Source organism: Agelaius tricolor, unplaced genomic scaffold (genome assembly GCF_023055355.1).
Source record: "Agelaius tricolor isolate 1412-34295 unplaced genomic scaffold, bAgeTri1.0.p SCAF_4, whole genome shotgun sequence".
In the NCBI taxonomy this organism is placed as follows: domain Eukaryota; kingdom Metazoa; phylum Chordata; class Aves; order Passeriformes; family Icteridae; genus Agelaius; species Agelaius tricolor.
The window spans coordinates 41934921-41952137 of NW_027269264.1; the positions used below are offsets into that span (position 1 = coordinate 41934921).

General features: G+C 40.7%; 1 long non-coding RNA gene across 1 annotated transcript in view; it reads right to left on the bottom strand.

The window, feature by feature from the left end:
- Window positions 1–281: 281 nt before the first annotated feature.
- The window catches only part of LOC139589223 (uncharacterized), a 48001-nt gene continuing 31065 nt past the window's right edge, over window positions 282–17217 (bottom strand). Inside the window, exon 2 of the long non-coding RNA XR_011678975.1 lies at window positions 282–656. This is a non-coding gene — a long non-coding RNA (uncharacterized lncRNA). The remainder of the gene's footprint in view (window positions 657–17217) is intronic.

A 17217-nucleotide genomic window follows, 5' to 3' on the forward strand; every position in this document is an offset into this window, starting at 1 on the left:
AAACACCAGGAAACAAAACAAGGTTTTTAGAGAATAACCGAAGAATGCTCCCCTTAAGGGAAGATTTGGAAGTCTCTGGAAGACAGAGGGAGAAGGGCCAAACCTAGCATGCTCTGGTAAAGTTTTCAGACCACGACATACTGCAGTTTCTTTTGATGAGCACGCTGTGGAGGAAGCAGTTCTGCACTCTTGAAATTATGGAGATAGGAGAGATTCAGGAAGAGAGAATCAGTGTCACTAACCTCCAAAAAAGCTCGTGCTGCGAATAACACACAGAAGACTTCAAGTTCTCACTCTTTATGGATTAATTTCAAGAGAATACACAAAATAATACACAAAGAAAATGTAACTTAGTTACAGACATCATTAATCTCCACTCTGCCCATGTTGCTGGAAAGTAATGCTACTTTTAACTGCAGTTTTTTTCCCAGACAAAACATGAATTAGAAAGTGGATGCATATAACTCTCCTAAATATCATGAAAATCCAAGTCTGTAGCACTGTCACTGTCTGCTAGATTCATCCTGTGTTGAATCAGAAAGTGGTACCCTCTGCTTGAGGGTCCTTCTTCAGGAGGTTCTCCTGCTCCTGCTTCTCCCTAGTTGTCCTGTGTCTCCCAGAAAAGGAATGAGGGATCCAAGTCTGCAATTTCCATCCTATGAAACAGACATGGATGAACTCTTAATTACAATTAACTGACCCAGTTTTACTGTTTGTAATTTTTCTCTAACAAGTGGGTTGCTGCAGAGTAAATCTGAGGCAGACATGAGTGGCCTGTGACTCTGCAGTGTCTCCTCCCAGAGATGATGCTGTTTACATCTCAATGAAAGGCAGACAGGATGCACTGGGTACAGGGCAAGGTACAGCAGGCAATAATGTGTGCATGGGATGATGTCTCAAACAGCTGAAATGTTGAAAGTTTACTTCTTAATTTACCCAATAGTTACTTGCTCATCTGCCTATAAGCATTTGATGTGCGTTGAAAGTATATTGCTTGTGCCCACAGGATATCCAAATACTGTCCTTTTCTGGCACAGAATAAATTTATTGCTGAAATTGTTGGATAGTTTGAAAAATGTAAGCACAGCATGTTCTCCAAGATTCATAGCAGCATATGTCTGTGTATCTTGTTCAGAGTTATGCCTGAAAAATGTTAATGTTCATGTATAAGTAACGGCACGTAAAAGGGGTTTTGTTTTAGGCATGTTTTACCCCTGGATTTATATGGGCATGAGGTAACACCTACTTTTTTTTTTCTTCAAAGAGCTAATCCACACGCATAATTGAAACAAGTCCTTATTTTGCTCACTATAAATATGTACCATATGTATCTCTTATAAATGTTATATTTTGTAGCATGGTGGGATTTGCTTGTACCTGTGAGTTATGTCAACCTTCATCCAAAGGGAAATAAAAAATTAAGAACATTGTATTGTGTGTCCTAGACATAGTCACAGGCAAGTCTATAAGCACAGTAAACAGCTACATTATCACCCTATTGATTTACTTTGTGTAATATGATGGTTTGATTGCTGTAAACAGGAATCATGCCACTAAAACAACAAACAAAATTGATTGTACTGAAGCGCACACACACTGTAATTTCCACTGACTTTTAGGCTTGCTCTGGTATGCACTCACTGATCACGAGGTTGTGATTAGCTGTTCTTCATAATCTAAGAAAAGAATAAAGATGTGAAAATGCTGGGAATCCACTGCATTGCACCCTTAAGAATTACCTTTATGTATTGGGCTATCCACAGTTTGAAGGCTGTGAGTTTTAAAGAACTAATCACATGACAGAGCCTTGGCTTTAGCTAAATAAAAACTCTGGAACTTCCTTCAGAACCTTTCTGATACAATACAAGTTAACCCTTTTAAAAACAGAGGCAAACCACAGAAGAAGGTGCTACTACTTTGGGTGCATTCTTATGTCTTTGAAAAATTGCTATTACAGGATGCCAGATATGGACCCCCTACTCACTGGGTCCAAGGGACCCAATAAAAAGCCTTTCACCCATGTTCACCAGCAGAAAACCCTGTGTGTAGCCCTAGTGATATAAAACAAACTAGAAAAAAAAAAAAAACACAGCTTCAAAGCATTCTGAGATGTTTATCCTCTCATTTGTACATCTGCTAAAAGTCTCTGTTTTCACTTAATATATTAAAAAATACAACAAAAAAAATAGAAATGCAGCTTGTGAACCAATTACTAACGAGTAAAAGTATAACAGATGCAAACAAAGAACGGCAGTATTTTTCACCATATGTTTCAAATCAATCTTACTCCTTCATCAGTTGAAAACAAAGCATAATGTTGTGGTTCTAACAGTAACTAACCTTGATCTATCAAAGCATAGAAAAACTAGCAGTACTTTGACAAACCACTTGTTCTATTTATTGCAAATAGTTAATAGGATTAACTAAGATTCAGTATTCATTTAGAATTATGTTATCTAATTATTCCCATTTCAACTCCTTTTCTAATTGCCCTCTTGTGTTCAAATTCCTTTATTGCTCATTTACTAGTTTCTGCTCTATTCAGTTGGCATTTTGTTTAACAACCTCAGGTCTGGAATTTCAGGTACAGAGGTCTGGAGGCGAAAGGGGAGGTGATGGAGAGGAGGACCTGGGGAAAGAGCTGTGCAGGACTGCAGCTGCTTCCCCCTCACACGCCGCAGACGGTGCAGAGCACCGGGGAGCGCCAATGCTGTGGCTGCAGTCCCTGACATCCTCCTGAGAAATCCACCCACACATAGAGGCACCTGCACAGCATGGTGTTTTTACTGTCTTTAAAACAAGCCATTCGTCTTGAGGTTAATGGCAAAAAAGCTCCACATATTCCAGTTGCAGCAAGACTACCCATGGACTTCGACATGTGTTGTAAAACTAGAGGGCCTTTCCTGACTTCTCTTCTCTCCTTTATGTTCCCCCTTTTTTCATTTAATCTTTTATTTGACTTTTGTACTATAGAGCCCAAAATGCACTCCATATCTTTGAATCTGTCAGCACACAAGGGGCCTGAGAAGACAGTGAGGCACTGAAAAGAACCCCACAGTTTCAAGCTTCAGGTGGGAGGCATGACTGAAAAATCTCTAGAGATCCCTTCCCACTGCTGTTTCTGTCATTCTCACTTGCAACTTCCCTGTAAATGCATGGAGATATGTTAGTAAGGACTGCCGATGCATTCCTGTCACCTGTCTCCAATGTCGGCTGCAGTGGCTACTATTGTGCAAAGGTGCTTTCAGCGTGGATGTCAGGTTCTCTTTTACCACCTGTAAGCAATCAGCCACAGTGCCAGGATATTACATGCTGTGCTCACAAACAACTGGCAGGCTTGTTAAGTACAGCTCCCTGTGCACACGGTGCTTTAAGCAGTGCTAGCAGGGGGATCTCCACAATGTCACAGCACTTACAGGCACAATGGCACCAGATCAGACTCTCTGCTCTCTCCCAGCCTGCTGCACTGAGCTCTAGTGAGGCTGGTGCTTGGGAGCATAAATTTAATCTCTCTTGCTTTGAGGATGCATGAACTGTAGAATCTGAGTGCTGTAGGTCTGCCCGATTCCCAGCTCTCTGAACCACCTTTTCTTCTGTTTGCCAAACTTTCAGGATCACTGGCTTATATTCATGAACTCAGTGAACTTTGCACCTAAAAGTAAGGTGAGAAAGCAGTGATTTTTAATGTAAATGCTGTATTCAGATCCAAACAAGGCTTTGGGCCAGGTTCAAAAGAGGACTTGACTTAAGCACTTTATTTGGGATCTAGAAGCTAGAAGTCCAGAACATTATCCTGAAAATGCCTGCCTATCCCTGAAAACACCTGGGTTTAATAGGCAGTTGACCTTTTTCAGCTTAAATTTTCCTCCAGAGTTGCTTAATTTATGTACCTAAATTTATTCACCTTGGCATAGTCAACCAAACTTAGTTCCCTCTTGTTTATGAGATGATTCAGAGTTATATGTCCTCCCTTTGAGAGACATGTCCTGCCACCAGACTAAACCAATTTGGGTAAACGTACAGTCCACTGACAAGGCTTCAAAGTTGATGGAGTGAAACACAGTTCAGTAGTTTTAAGTCGGTAAGTAGCTTAGCTTGGTAGGAGTTCTGAGTTCTGGTTTTTGCTCCCATGACAGTATCTGTATTTTAGGTGATATCATTAAAATACAGGAATGACCATGGAAACTGGCTCCCAAACCGTGTCTCTCAGCCCCTAAGCCTGACCACTAGACCAGGCACTCATGCTCTGCCTCCATCACTCAGTCTTTCAAATTTTGTACATAGCAGCCCCATTTTCCCAAAGGGGTGAAAAGAGTCCTCTTCTACTTCCCAAAAAAGTCTAGGAGGAATAGGCCACCTTCTGGTGATCTCCATCTTCTGAAAAGCAGGAGAAGGGAGATTAAAATATTCTGAGATGAGGAAAGAATTGACTCTGTTTCCTCTTGAACATTCTCACTACTTTTGAAGGGGGTGGAGCAGGTGCTAACAATACTTTTAAAGAAACAAATGAGCTCTGCCTGGCTCTTTAGAAACATATACCTACCAGAAAGAGTCCTGGCTGTACATATCATGGGTGTAAAAGCAATTTTCTGCAGCCTGTAGCAAAGGCTAAGATCTAAGACACATGATGTCCTTAGAGTTTATTTTTTTCTAGTTCCTGGCAGCTGTGTGCTCTTTGACATAAGGTAGCTCCTGGCTTAGCTTGCTCTTAGGTTTTAGATTCGGGCATTCTAATGTACATAACCATTCATTGGCCATTTATAGACAAGTAATTTTGGGGTCTAGTTTTCATGTGGAGGCACCAGATATCTGAACGGGTTTGAAAACTAGACTGGGTATGTAAAATGAATTAAATCTATAGGATGAGAGTAGTAAAATTTCATGTGTTTTCAGCCTTTCCTGTTCTTCCCCTGCCACGAGGCAATGAGAGAGATACATAGGCAAAGCCGTGGCTCCAGAACAAGTCCCTTGGTCTCTGTCCCATTACTTTAACCTTCATTTTTCAGGCTCATTTCCTCCCTTCCCCCAGGTAGGGCAGCTGGGATCACATCATCTGAGGAAAACCCCCTTTCTCTTCTCCTCATTTACCCTTCCCACTGATTAAAATACAGTGGTGCCACAATGATGTCACCCAGACAAGGTCTGACCCAGCGTCACTGGGTGCATGCGTTGGCGAGTGCAGAGCCAGAGCCTTTGTTATATTAAAGATTCACGGACAGATGGATTTGCTGTGCCTGCCCTTGCAGACAGGAGCAGCACCCATGCCTTGATTCTTGAGGCAAGGACTCACTAGAAAAGCCCTTTGCTCCTGTTCAGCTGAGAGTGAAGGGGCAGAGTCACAGATAAAGGGACACAATGTCCTGAACTGAAATGAAACTGGTCAATACATGCACGTGGAGAGACTGAATTACGACCTTCTTTTATGTTTGATGTCAAGACAGTATTAGGTAAGCAAAGGTCCAGCAAGAGTGCCATAACTATCTAATTACTGATTATGAAATGAGGTAACAGAACATTTCTGACTCTACCTATTGGTATACTCCCTGAACTGAGGGCCAACATAATATTTTACATGAAACAAATCCAGTAGCAGTAGTGTCTATGCCTGGGTTCTTTTCTTATGAAAACATAAAGGAGAGGACATTACAATAATCCCATTGGTGACTGTAAATTACTGCTTGCTTACGTTGAAAATGGGGCACATGTTTATAATTTTTGCTCCTGCTAAATGCATGGACATTCTCTCCAAGAAGAGAATGCTGGCGCTTAGCCCCATATGCTTACATCCATGCTGCTCTTATCCAGTAGACTTATTACTTCAAATTCTCTTCTGATTCAGCAAGATGTAACCCAGTCTCCAATACTTAGTTTCCTTCATGGCTTTGGTTTTCCTGAAATAAAAATCCCAAATGTAATAATATGACTGGAGTTACTGTCTTTTACACTAATTTTGACAGACAGTGTTATGGACAGCTGTCTTGGTTTAACCCCATGACAGCTAAGCCCCATGCAGCCACTCACTCACTTCCCCCATGGTGGACTAAAAGTAGGTTTTGATACAAGGAATTCATTCACTGCTTCCCATGGGCAGCCAGGTGTTCAGCCACCCATAGGAAAGCAGAGCTCCATCATGTGTAACAGTGGCTTGGGAAGATAAATGCCATTAACGACAAACATCCTCCCCATTCCTCTTTCTTCCCCCAGCTTTACATGCTGAGCTTGATGCCATGTGGGATGGAATATCGCTGTGGTCAACTGAGGCCAGCTGTCCAGGCTGTGTCCCCTCACAACTCATTGTGCCCTCACAGCTTCCTTGCTGTTGGGATTCAGTGAGGAGTACAAAAGATGCCTTGACGCTGTGTGAGTGTTGCTCAGTGATAGCTAAAACATCCTTGTGTTATCAGTATTGTTTCCAGCATAAATTCAAAACACATCTCCATATCAGTTGCTATGAAGAAAACTAACTCTATCCCAGCTAAAACCAGTGCAACAGTTAGCAGGGTAGTGTCACCACCTTCGAGTGTCTGGTTTGCCTTGATTCTCCCACTGATTATTAATTCCAGGCTGTGACACTGTTTTTATGAAAGAGAGATCTCCACAGTCAAAAGAAAGACAGTGCCAGGTTGAAAAGGTTCACTTTTTTTCCCACATGAAATGATCTTACACACATAGAAGTTGTCCATCCTCAAAGCACTTCACTTGAGTTTCTCTCTGATTTGATATTCCCATGTTTAGCAAAATTCCTGTGGCACAAAAAAGAGCATATGTACTACAGTGTATTCAGAGGAAAAGTATCCCACCCAAGTGACATGCACCCCACCTCTGAGTGGCCAAATCCTGCAGAGAGCTCTGGGAGTTGACCCTGGCTAGATGCCAGACCTCCACAAAAGCATGTTTATCAGTCCTCTCCACAGCTAGACAGGGGAGAAAGAAGGATTCACGGGTTGAAATAAGGCCCAGGAGAAATCACTACCCAAGTATCAACTTAAATTAGAGATATTAATTGAATTCATTATCAACAAAATCAGAGCAGGATAATGACAAATAAAATAAAACCTTAAAAACATTTTCCTAGCTCTACTTCATCCCCCACAGCAGTGCAGGGAGACAGAGAATGCGGATTACAGTCAGTTCATGACACGTTGCTCCTACCACTGCTCAGGGAGAGTAGTTGTTCTCCCTGCTCCAGCATAGGCTCTCTCACACAGGAGAAAATTCTCTATGAACTTCTCCAATGTGGGTCTATCCCATGGGCAACAGCTCTGCACAAACTGCTGCAAGGTAGGATACTTTTCCGTGGGGTGCAGTCCTTCAGGTACAGAATGCTCCAGCGTGGGTCCCTCCAGGAAACCTACTCCAGGCATGGGCCCCTCTGTGCACAGGTCTGCAGGTCCCTGCCTGGAGCCTGCTCCAGGTCAGGCCTCCCATGGGTTTACAGTCTTCTTTCACGCATCCCCCTGCTCCAGTGTGGGCTCCTCCCTGGGCTGCAGGTGGATCTCTGCATCCCTGTGGTCCTCCATGGGCTGCAGGGGCACAGCTGTCTCACCATGGACTCACCACAGGTTGTAGGAGTTATTACCTACAAACAGCATGGCTCACAATGTCTGAAATCTTGCTTGTTGAACCTCATTTACTTCTATAAAAAGGTAACCTACCCAGTTGATCAAGAGAAGCCAGTTGATGTGATCTTTTTGGATTTCACTAAAGCTTCTATGGCTCTCTCTCACTGTATTCTTCTGGACAAAATCAGCTCACAGCTGGACAAACACTCCATGGGATGGGTGAGACCAGGCTCATGGGCAGGTTTCTGTGAAGGGGGTGACATCAGACTGGTGACCTGTCACTGGGGGTGTTCCACAGGGCTCCATCCCTGGTCTGGTGTCCTTCAACATCTTCATTAATCACTTCAATGCAGAACTCTAAGGAATGCTAAGTTCATTTGCCAACAACACTAAACTGGAAAGAGCTGTTGACTCCCCTGAAGACAGGAAGGCCCTGCAGAAAAACCTTAACAAATTAGAGGGCTGTAATCAACAACAGTATAAAGTTTAACACGGGACAGTGGTGGATCCTGCCCCTGGGATGGGGCAGCCCTGGATGTACAGACAGACTGGGGGATGAGAGGCTGCACAGCAGTGCCATGGAAAGGGCCCTGGGGCTCTGGTCCATGGCAAGTTGAACATGAGCCAGCAGTGCCCTGGCAGCCAGGAGGGCCAAGCGTGTCCTGGGGGCATCAGGGACAGCATCACCAGCCAGGCAAGGGAGGGGATTGTCCTGCTCTGCTCCGCACTGGGGCAGCCTCACCTCCAGTGCTGGGGGCACTTCTGGGTGCCACAGTATAAAAAAGGCATTTAACTATAAGAGCCTGTCCAAAAGAAGGCCATGAGTGTGGTGAAAATTCTGAAGGAAAGGCCTTATAAAGAGTAGCTGAGGTCACTTGGTCTGTCCAGCCTGGAGAAGAGGAGCCTGAGGGGAGACCTCCTTCTGGCCTTCAACATCCTCATGAAGGGAAGTCCAGCAACAGGACCCAAGGGAATGACCTAAATCTGTGTCAGGGACGGTGTAGATCAGATATCAGAGGTTTTCACCCAGAGGTTGGTTGGGCAAAGTGGTCACAGCAGCAACCCTGACAGAGCTTGGACTGAGCTTGGACAACATTCCCAGACACATGGTGTGATTATTGGGGATGTCCTGTGCAGGGCCAGGAGTTGGACTTGATGATCCTGACTAGCTCCTCCTACCTCAGCATATTTTATAATTCTATTATAATAATCTCAGAATTACAGGGAAAAGTAAAGCACAAGCGCAAGCCCAGATTGTTCCACTGCAGGTGAGAAGACATTAATTTACTGAAAACATAAATATCTTTTGCTTACTGTGTTTCCTTCTAGGTAAGGGTCTGTAGCTTTTATATCCTTTGGACAAGAATCATGTTCCTTGGAAATACTTGTGCCTCAACTCAGCAAAGAGTAGATGCACACTGGAATTAGTAAACTCATTAATTCGAAAAACTGTGGAGGTTTAGGCTTTTAAAAAAACCGCCCTAAGTTCATTTTCTCCATTTCAGCAGTATAAAAAGAACAAAAAACCTCTAGGAAAAGTCTACCACTGCAAAGGTACAAAACAGTTACACGGTGCTTCTCTATTATGAAAATTTGATTTGATCTTAACTGTTAACACTACCACAATACAAAAATCTTAGTGAAGAAAAGGCAGATTATAGTTTTCACACATATTGGGAGGCCCGGCAGATAGGAGGAAAATGTGAGGCCATAGGTAAGCCACCTCACACTAGGAACAGAAGCAAAGCTGTCTTCAGCAGGATATTACCCCATGTTTTTTCCAGTTCTTGCCAGAGGAGCAAGTCACTGGAGGCATAGCATAGGCATAGGGTTGCTTGTGATAACTATCCTGGTGTCTTTTTTTCATGGAATTGACTCCTTCATGGCAGCAGGAGTAGGATAGTTTGTACTTACTACAGAATATGATATGCAAGGAACAAATACAGAGCAACCAAGTTAATGCATGGCCATGTGGTAACAAGTTAGTAAGACAAAGTTCTAGCATAGGTGAACTCAGTGAACTTGGATCCTTCCTAATGAGGACAAAATAACTGCCTAAGTGTGCAGCAGGTCTATCCATCTTCCAGGATGACTTTCCTGCCACAGATCACTCCTGTGACTCTAGGACACGCCCACTAAGAAATCAGACACCACCTTTTACAAACAGTATCTCATTATATCAATGCCTGCTATATGGCTTACCTTCCTTTTAACGGTTGAAGCTGTAAACTTAAAGAAACTTTCTTTAGCCAGTGAAGTCTTCTTATTTTAGGAGATGTAGGAGAGCTCCTTTACAGCTGCTGAGGATGAGGAGAAGGTGGCAGCTCCACCTCTTCTGCTATTGAGGTGTTCACTGAAATCTCACAAGCCTTACCTGATTTAGAGAAACTTGGATATTTCCCAGTGGCAGGAATAAGTACTTGCAGGTAACACTCAAACTCTGTGACTACTGCTAATAATGTTTTTTCAAAATTTCTTCAGAAAATATCAGTCAATTTTCAAGTATACTTCCTGCTCCTTAGTTCAAATCGTGTTGTTACTGGGAAAAGCTATGCTTTAAATTAATGTTTAAATTCTAAACGGAATCCAGTGGTATTCTCAGTGTAATGTATTAATTGGATGCCAAAACAAGAAGGATATTAATAATATGACTCAGAAACTACCAAGTTCTCTACCCCAAAGGAATGCTGCTTCTATATTTTTGACCATGGTACGACATTGCAATATTTTAAATAGTTTGGTTCTTTCGTTTCCAGAACCCAAAACTCAGGTATAGTGACACTTGTCTCCTGCAGACAGGTGTTTTGAGGTTATATAAATGTCCCATGCTGAAAAAATATAAAGACTATAAAATGTAGGAAGACAAACTGTCAAACAGAGGAGATCAAATCAAACTGCCTGTTCTCTATTCGAGAACTGGGTATGCCGACAGCTACTGCAAACTGTGCAAAAAGAGTGCACCTGTAGCTTTTGTTGAAAATTAAGGGACTTCCAAAGTTAATTCAGATTTCAGTTTTCAAATTCATAGAGACTTGAAAATGCATTTTTAATGTAGATACACATTGTTATGCATAAATATTTAGATATAATTGTGATCCATAATTTGTGCATTTTGCACCTCCATGTCCATATTTCAGAAATTCTTTTTTCTTCAGGAATGCTTTGCAGGTGGATGCAGCCTGCTTGAGAGCACGCAGTAACATTCATACAAGTTCACTGCATGGTGATCACCCTGAAGCTCAGTGTCCTTCTGCCCTTCCATCCTGTCATTACTTTACAGGTCCCCTCCCTGGCCCCTTTCTAGGATCCTTTCCTGGTTTCAGCTTGTGCTAATGAGCTTTTTTATACACAAGTTTACTTTACTGCAGATGGTATTTGTCCACAGCCAGAAACACTTCCCAAGAAGTATCACAGCTCAATAAATAAGTTCAATAAACATCTTAGTGAAAATAAACAGTCCAGTGAAATGTTGCTCATATCAAAACAGAGATTAGCACGTATCAACCCCTATGAGCACCACAGATGATTCCTTTTCACGTCCCTCCTCTTAGTTTTAACAGTCTGATCTAGTACACTAGTATTGGAGATAGAAATTTATTTATATATATATATATATATATATATATATGATTTAATGAGACTTGGTATTTTTATCTGCCAACACCTGTGCTGCATTAAAAACAAGATATTGTGTGCTTCTCTAAACTGTACCAGATAGAACTGTTCATTCAGAGTGTAGTGTACTTTGCACTGCAGGAGTGTGGTAACACATGCCTTTTACCACAGAAAGTCCTGGACATGTTTTTTATCCTATGGCTGGAATTTATTCTTTCTGTGCAGGCCATTAATTTTGTTTATTTTGTCTTCATTTTAATTTCCATGTAAAGAAGAAAGCAATCCTGACATACTGTTGATATTTCATTATAAGCATAATTTCTGAGTGAAATGTCACACTTAAAAGAAACAATGGTAGGAAGCAAAAGGAACAGTTTTGTCATAGGTGAAAACTTACTATGAAACGTTAATGAACACTATTTTCTTCATATCAATACCCGTTTCTCTTAGTGAGATTTAAGAACAGGCATTTACCCCTTAGCATTGCAGACTTTATATAAAGATTTGGCTCCTGCACTTGACACATTTGAGAGGAACAAATTTGAGATACAACCATAATGAATAACACATTATCATCCAAAAAGTGAGGCTAACGTGTACTGCCACCAAATGGTCAACTGAATAAAAAGCACATTTCATCTATACACCAGGCAAAATTACTTTATAAATATACTCCAAAAATTACTTACGTTGTCTATTCAAAAGCATGGTTTTATTTATAAAATAATAAAATTGATACAGTACTTAGTATTTCAAGAACAGAAAATAGAAAGATAGGTGTTTTAGATCTAAAGGGGAATTATTTTTGTATCAAATAAAATACCTAACTTTTTGAAATCCCTTTAGTCTTCTTCATTCTCTCAGTTCCAGCCTTTATTACACCATTTCCTCACTGAGATCTGACCATCACCCATCTGTACTGAGCTTTGTCCCTTCACTGCTGCACAAGGGAGGCTTTTTTCCCCGTTAGCACTTTTCTACAGCTTTTGTTCCACAAGCCTACCCAGCATTATCTTGTCAGGGATTTGCTGTCCCCTCATTGGGACAATAAAGAAAAAACCTAACCAAGGCATATGCTTCCCCATCAGACTGCATGGATTTGTCTACTAAATTCAACTTATTGGCTTCAAGTTCTGTTTCAGGACTTGCTCCTGACACCATCTGATGGCTGATGACAGAGCCACAGTGGGTCAGTGACCAGTGCTGTCCAGCACCACAGAAGTCCCAGTGCATGATGTAGCACTGTTCTTTGGTGACCAATACCAGCCTACAGCAACTAGTCACCCTGATGCTTATCTCACCTTGTTTACAATACTACATTTGTTTCCTAAATTAAATTTTATGTTTTCCAGAGAAAAGCCTGTTTCTTCTTATATGTTTCTATGGTGTTGAACACAGCAGGACCCTGACTGGGACATCTGGCTACTATTATAAAACAAAAAATGAATCATGCCAATAGTAGCTAGGATTTGAAGAAAAGGCAGCAAAACTTACTGTCAGATTTTGGTGTTTGCAGCACAGGAATGTAAAACAGGCATCTCCTTTGTCATGGTCTCAGGAACAGACTGTCCTAATATTGGTACTTGGGCTAAAATAAAAATAAAATCAACAAAAACCCAAAGACTGACGTATTTGGGGTGAGGACTACTCCAGTGCAGTACTTAGTACATGGGAACTCAGAGGGACTTTCAGACATTGTCCTGGTATGCAAGTGCTACCCCAGCTTTAACTCCACGATGAGATGGAAAGGTCAATCCTCATCCAAGACACGATTTTGCAACAGATGTTGAGGTGGGTGCAGTGTGGAAGAGCAGCATGACCCAGCTAGTAGAACAGCTACAGCCTTTAGTCTATGCAGTCCTTGGGGCAGCACTGTGCCTTCCATCTGCCTGAAGAGGTTTAATTTATTTACCAGCACCCACATTTGTGCTTGAGATAGAGCTGAGGGAGAAAGCTGCCTCTGGCATGAACCTCTCCCTCTCTGAGTTTGGATGGGATGAGACAAAAAAGGGAGTAGAAGCTGTGAATTAATAAAATATGAAGGACAAGATAAAGTGCTGAGAGTGGTGGAAGTTAGAGAAGGCACGTGAGCAGCTTGGGATAACATATTTTTTATTTCCCAGCCCTAGTCTTTACAGAAATAAAGTTGCTTCTCTAGTCCAAGTTTCTTGGAGCCTGAGGGACCCAGTGGTGAGGACAAACCAAGGCATAGGGGAGGAAAAGGTGCAGATGAGATCTGAGAAGATGTGTAAAAGTGCATTTTTGAGATGAATGGAGCATTGAAGCTGTCACTGCAAGAATGATAGAGAGAGATAGAAATGCCAAAAGAGCAAATTTAAGTGCTCAACAGATTATTAAAATGGCAAGAATAGAAGAAAGTATCTATAAATCCCATTAGTCATTATGCACAAAATAATTTGTAAATATTAAGTTAATTTTTTAATGAAAGAGGTGTTGGAATATAAGCACCCGCAGCCAGAGGACATGCTCCAGTACACCAAAACAAGCTTTTCTAGACTGCACAATCACAAAACTAGACTGGGTTGACACAATGTTAATGCTTGCATTTAGGCATCTGAGCACACCTTACATTTTGTAGACTTATAAAAGAAAGTTACTTCCATTCAATTAAAGATAGTTAGGAAAAATTATATCCTGGAAGGCAAGACATAACAAATACTGAGATCTTGTCCTATGCTTGTCTGTGGCAACAGCTTGGGCTCAAAAAACAAATCAAGTAAAGGGGAGACATTAAAAAAACCATGGAAAAATCAGTCTCAGTTCTCATATCCTCTGGAAAATGTGTCACTGTGATGGTTCAGGATTAATTAGAGCTCTGACTCTGCTTTAAGGATAGAAAGCCAAATATCAGCCACAATAAAACAATACGCATTGTATATAATGTGATTACCTCAAATACTCACAACTACTGTAATGTTCTGAGAGGACTTTTCCAGACTTTTGGTAACTATCCTACTACACATATAACCCTTCTGCAACTGTAGCTAGAAACAGAGGCTTGAGCACCAGGACCTCCTCCATATTGATTTATGGGACAAAGAAATGTTGCCTAAAAAGCTCAGGAAATAAAGCCTCCCAGAGAGGACAATAGGTTTTCTTTACAAAACATATGTGCTGAATTTACATGTTTTTACTCTTTTCTGTGGGTCTACTCAAGTTGTATTGAAAGTTAATCACTTTATCATTTTTCACATATGAATATCAACTATCCTGGAAAATAATAATTTCTAGATTTCTTGGAATAACAATGTGCTTTTGCCCTAATTGAAAGGGAGAAGATGGGGTGGGGAAGAGGAGAATAAAAAAAGAAGCCTGAAAATGAAAGACTTGTGCCAGACATGCTGGATCTGTATTTGCAATACCCTTGCTTCAGGGTATTTGGATGTATCCTGAATTTTGATTCAGACCATTAGAGAGACAGAATCCAACTGTAAAAGTCTGAGATCTGAGCTTAGCGTGTATTTGGATGTAGAGTTTTGGCTGACCTATTTAAAGGATGATGTTGTGCAACATACAGATTACTCCATAATCTAGGCAAGTGCCAAAATGTATTTAATAGTAAAAAAGTAGCCAAGATCTAAAAGTTTATTCCTTTTTATTTTTTAAAATAAAAACTGAAAAAAAGGAACTATATATCATATTGTAGAGTTTCACAGATATTTTCCTGTAGAAGAAGTCAACATTTCTCCTAGAAGAAAACAGCATTCAAATTAAAAAGGGCCAATTTAGCCTTACTTCTGTAAAATAAGACAGATTTGCTGGGATTATGAAACAACTGTGAAACTTCTTTTCCTGTAAGATTGGAGAGGTTAGTTAGGTGCCACCTAGTACCATCTGTTTGGGCAGCCTCACCTAACAAAAGTTCAAAACCAAGCCCCATTCCCAGAGCTCTACTTTATCTCTATTTCACTTCTCTTGGACTCTGCACAAAACCCAAGAGGGTTTAGCCACTATTACTGTCATTTCTATGTTCTTCTGAAACACTGGATCAAAATGTGAGTGTTTTAAGAAGCACTGTGTTGAGTTAGTGTGCTGAACAGCAGGGGAATTTAGCAAGGAAAAGGCATCATCTAAATAATGGACAAGGAATCAGGATTTTAATCTGTTTTCTGCTAATGATTTCTTTGTGGCCTGGAGGAATATTGTGTATTCCATCTGCCTTTGCTTCCACATGTGAGAGCGGCTGAGTAAAGGGATAATGATCTAAAAGCTTGCTTTAAGAATTAGTTAATAAGGGTGTTGACAATGTCAACTACCAGTTTTGTGTAACAAGAACATGATCTTGACCCTGAATGAGTCTTTTCCTGATGAAAAGCTGGTGTAGAAATACCAGATTTAATCAAGAAAAAAGATGTCATTTCGTTAAACCTGGGTGTTGAAAACACAGAAAGTCTACTACTGAAAAAACTGTCTCCAGGTTAGAAATGCAGACAGAGTATTCACTGCTAAAAAGCAAGGCCCTGTTTGTAAATATTTGTAAATATTTACACCATACCCCAAATTTACTCAATACAGATGCTGTATAGTCACAGAAAATAGATCAAGTTTATAGATGTAGAAGCTAACATACAGATAAACACCTCCACACACAGAGTATTACTGATAAAATACATTAAGTGGGCTGGCTGATGCTGAGATTCTTCTTGTTGGGTGATGACATATTCACTAAATTCCATCCATACTTCCAACAGCTTGATGGTAATAGGCTCACTTTGGTTTCTCTTCTGAGAAAAACATCCCATCATTTCTGTTGGGGTATTCAGCTCTCTGGTGAGCCTCAGAGCATACCTCAAAACATCAAAAAATGAAAAAAAAAAAGAAGTGGGGCTAAAACAATCAACTGAACAACATCTATCAAAACCCACTAACTGTGGAAGTCAGAGCTGCACAGATGGTAGAGACTTGGAAGGCCATGTGCTACTCGCCCTGCTGCAGTGCCACAATGCCCTCCTTCTATTAAACTCTCCTCCTGATGGGGTGGGAATTCTTATGTTCCTAAACCACTTATGGACAATTCATAGGAATAATGGAAATCTAATTAATGGAATAAAATATGTGCTGTAAGTTAGGCAATTGTGTCTAGGATGTTTTCTGAAAGCTTTTTGCACTCAATTTCAAATTACTCCAAAGTCAGATACAAGGATATAATTTTTGATTTCCTCTGGCTCTAAGGATTTTAATGTCTAAGTACTTTACCATCTGTGGCATATTTAATCTCACAAGACTCCTATGATATATAGAGAGACTATTAAATTCATTTTAAGAATGAGAAATGAGAGCCAGAACAACTCTGGGATCAAATTGGTGACTCAGGCCTCGGTAGGGTATGAACTGAAGCCTTCCTTATCATCGACTAAAGCCTTAATTACTGCATACTTCACCCTCCCAGTATTATCTTTGCTGTGAGGTTTTTCAAGCTGGGGAATTCTGCAGAGTTGGCAAATATTGGATGAAAATTATTTATTTCCCTTTTTTAAAAATCTGGACTGATTTTCCTAGAATGGAGGATATTGGCATGAGAGTGAAATCTGAAATAAGGGATATAGATTTACAATCATAACTTGAAGGTAAGTTTTGTGATATCAGTGAGATAGATATTCAAGTGAGGCCTAGAGGAGGGAGGGAATGGAAGAATTTCCTTGTAGAAGTGAAGAAAAAAAATACATTAAAGCAATACCTTACAATTTCTAGAAGGGTACAAAACTTAAGAGCCCTACTTGGCTCTTACCTAGCAGTGTTGGTTCACTTGTCAGAGCTGCAGATAGGTTTAGTTTTCCAAGCTGACTTGTAACTCCACCCCTGCTGCCCCTTACTGCCTTCTCCTCTGTGTGTCGAGCCCTGAAACATACTTTTTAGGCACTAGATGATATTACAGATATCTAAACCACTGTCCATCATTATTAACTTTCATTTTTGCTGATATCCATAAATTCTAGATTCTTTAGTTATGTTAGGTTGCTTTTTTTCATACTGAATCACAGTATAATACTTCCAATTCATATTCTTTACCTTTAAGTGT